Source organism: Tenrec ecaudatus, chromosome 4, assembly GCF_050624435.1.
Source record: "Tenrec ecaudatus isolate mTenEca1 chromosome 4, mTenEca1.hap1, whole genome shotgun sequence".
Taxonomy (NCBI): Eukaryota; Metazoa; Chordata; class Mammalia; order Afrosoricida; family Tenrecidae; genus Tenrec; species Tenrec ecaudatus.
The window spans coordinates 29292958-29295986 of NC_134533.1; the positions used below are offsets into that span (position 1 = coordinate 29292958).

General features: G+C 45.2%; 2 pseudogenes; one reads left to right on the forward strand and one right to left on the reverse strand.

Annotated features, from left to right (window-relative positions):
* Nucleotides 1-373: 373 nt before the first annotated feature.
* On the reverse strand, nucleotides 374-546 carry LOC142447409 (U2 spliceosomal RNA; annotated as a pseudogene).
* Nucleotides 547-1711: 1165 nt separating this feature from the next.
* Nucleotides 1712-2820, forward strand: LOC142445776 (sorbitol dehydrogenase pseudogene; annotated as a pseudogene).
* The last annotated feature ends 209 nt before the right edge of the window (nucleotides 2821-3029 follow it).

Sequence of the window (3029 nt, forward strand, 5' to 3'; positions counted from 1 at the left end):
TGTGTCCATCTTGTCAAATACATCTGTGCATGTATGGTCATCATCTTTTTCAAAATATTTTCTTTCTAATTGAGGCCCTGGCATCAGTTCCTCATCCCCCACCCCTCCCTCCACCACCTTCCCTCCCCCATGCCTCCTCAATAATTTGTAAATTATTATTTTTTTCATGTCTTGAACCTTGTCTACCTTCACTGCACCCCAACATTTGACTTATTCCCTGCACATTTCTTGTCTATTACCCAATCCTTTTGGAATTTAAAAGCCTTCCCGTGCTCCTCTGTTGAGACTTATTCAAGGGAGTGCTTTTCTGAATGAGTCCTCTTTTCCTTCTATCCTCTCCATTCCCATGGTGTCTTCTCTTCCAGGGATGACAATGGAATTCTCAGCACGTCAATGGTGACAGCTGAGAGTCAGGACAAAAAGAAGCAGTCCATAAGGACTGCAAAAACACCAAGAAAGAAGACTGCTTAGATTTTTCAGGGTGTGGGAGACAATAAAGGAAAGCAAAAACTACACTTGATCTTAGCCAAAAGGCCGAGAAGCGATAAAGGAAAGCAAAAACTACTGAAGGGGAAAGAAATTAGTTCTCTGTGAGTACTTATGGCAGACAACTGAGTGTTTGCTAAGGACTGAGAACTGAGCTCAACGCATTATGCACATTCATTCATTTAGTGTACAGCAACTTCTCAAGGGAGGTATTCCTCTTGCTAATGAAATCAAGGTCGCATTAACAAAATCAAGTTCTCTTGAGTGTGAGTAGCCCTCCCATGATTGGGTCCAAGCAATAATGGCCTCAGCCCTACACCTGCAGAAGTGTGATAGCTCTTTCTTCAGACATCTTCAAATTTGACATTAAGAGCTTATACTGGGTTTTGGATTCTTCTTCACGCCTTTTTCCCTTTAGAATTTTATTTCATTAGTATGTTGTTTCCCGTCCTTTCCTTCCTGAAATGAATCTGTCTTATTTGTTTGTGTAAATTCATTCCATTCCCTTTTGGCGGTATAGCCGAGCCCCATTAAAAAAAGGAACATTGTTATTCCACGCAGTTTGCATCAAATCACAAATCTTTGGTTGATGCAAGAAATTAGTCATTAAGAATCAGCCATCTGGTTCTCTAATCTCCTTAAAGTGCCACATCAAATTGGCAGATACCGTCAGATTTTTAAGAAAAAAAATTCTTAGTGTGCAAAAAGGGACATTAAAGGTTTATGTCCTCTTCTTGTGGCCCAATAAACAATATTAATGACAAGAAAGGCAGAGGATTAATAGGTCCTCCTAGCAAAAGGCTCCGTCAGAGCAATCCTGAGGAATTCGGTAGGCTAAAATATGAGCCCTACAGTACCTCTGCAGACATAAATTATTTGGTTTTTCTTCCCCTTGAAGGAGAGCCTGTCACTCCAAAGGCAATTTTTCTCTTTGATCCTTTGTACTGTAATTTCATACACTCATTGCAATGCACCCTCCCACAAAGAGCATGCCCACTCTAGGCTTCGCACAGAAAGTCAGTCCTCCCACCAGTCCAAACCAAAGCCTTGCTTGTGAGTTGATTCTGATTCATGAGGACCCCCCTCTCCCCACGAGTTACATAGGAGAATCAGCAATGGGCTGTCTTTGCTGTAATCTTTATGGAAGTAGATCATCAGTTGTATCTTCTGTTATGCTTCTAGAAAGGATTTAACCTGCAACTTCTTTATTAGTAATTGAGTGTGAATGATTTGTGACAACCACGGACCAAACTTCCACCAGCCAGTCCCAGATAAATGGGCATATTCCAAGAAAAGTAAGATTTTTTTCCTTGCTTATGTGACTAAAATATGTCTGGGGTATTTTATGAGACTCGGGACCAAAAGTGAGACAATGTTTGAATGAAGAAAAGTCTTAGGTAAGCACCATTAAAGGAAGGAAGCATGGTCGAATCGGGGATTTCATGGTGAAAAAGCCAGTGGTGCTGGGGCACGAAGCTTCGGGAACAGTCTTCAAAGTGGGTTCATTAGTAAAGCACCTGAAACCAGGTGACCGGGTGGCTATTGAGCCTGGCGCTCCCCGAGAAATGGATGAATTCTGCAAGATTGGCCAGTACAATCTGTCACCAACCATTTTCTTCTGTGCCACGCCCCCCGATGATGGAAACCTCTGTCACTTCTACAAACACAAAGCAAACTTCTGCTACAAGCTTCCTGACAATGTCACCTTTGAGAAAGGAGCCCTGATTGAGCCACTGTCGGTGGGGATCCACGCCTGCTGCCGACCTGGAGTCACCCTGGGCAACAAGGTCTTTGTGTGTGAAGCTGGGCCCATCAGACTGGTCACTTTGCTTGTGGCCAAGGCAATGGGAGCGGCTCAAGTGGTGGTGACTGACCTATCTGCCTCTCAGTTGGCCAAAGCTCAGGAAGTTGGGGCAGATTTCACCCTCCAGGTCTCCAAGGAGAGCCCCCAGGAATCGCCAGCAAAGTGGAGGGTCTGCTGGGGTGCAAGCCAGAAGTCACCATCGAGTGCACAGTGGCCGAGGCTGCCATCCAGGCCGGCATCTATGCAACACGTTCGGGAGGCACCCTGGTGCTGTGGGTTTGGGCCCTGAGATGACCGCTATGCCCCTGGTGCGCGCAGCCATTCGAGATGTAGACATGAAGGGCGTATTTCGCTGCTGCAACACGTGGCCCATGGCGATATCCATGCTCACATCCAAATCCGTGAACGTTTGGCCCTTAGTCACCCATCGGTTTCCCCTGGAGAAAGCTCTGGACACCTTCGAAACATCCAGAAAGGGATTGGGATTAAAAGTCATGCTCAAATGTGACCCTAATGACCAGAATCCCTGATGTTAATTGGGGTTCTGCCCTCATCCTCCCGCTATCAGCTTTGGGGGTGGGGGGACTGAATGACTGGGCAGGAGGTATGGTCAGGTGGCTTTGATACAGAAGTTTCTTTTGAATGATAAGAACCATTAAAACAATTCATTATAAACAGAAAAGGAAAGGAAAAAAGGAAGGACAGCCAGTGCTCTGCTTATCCAGCTCTCTTACTTTAC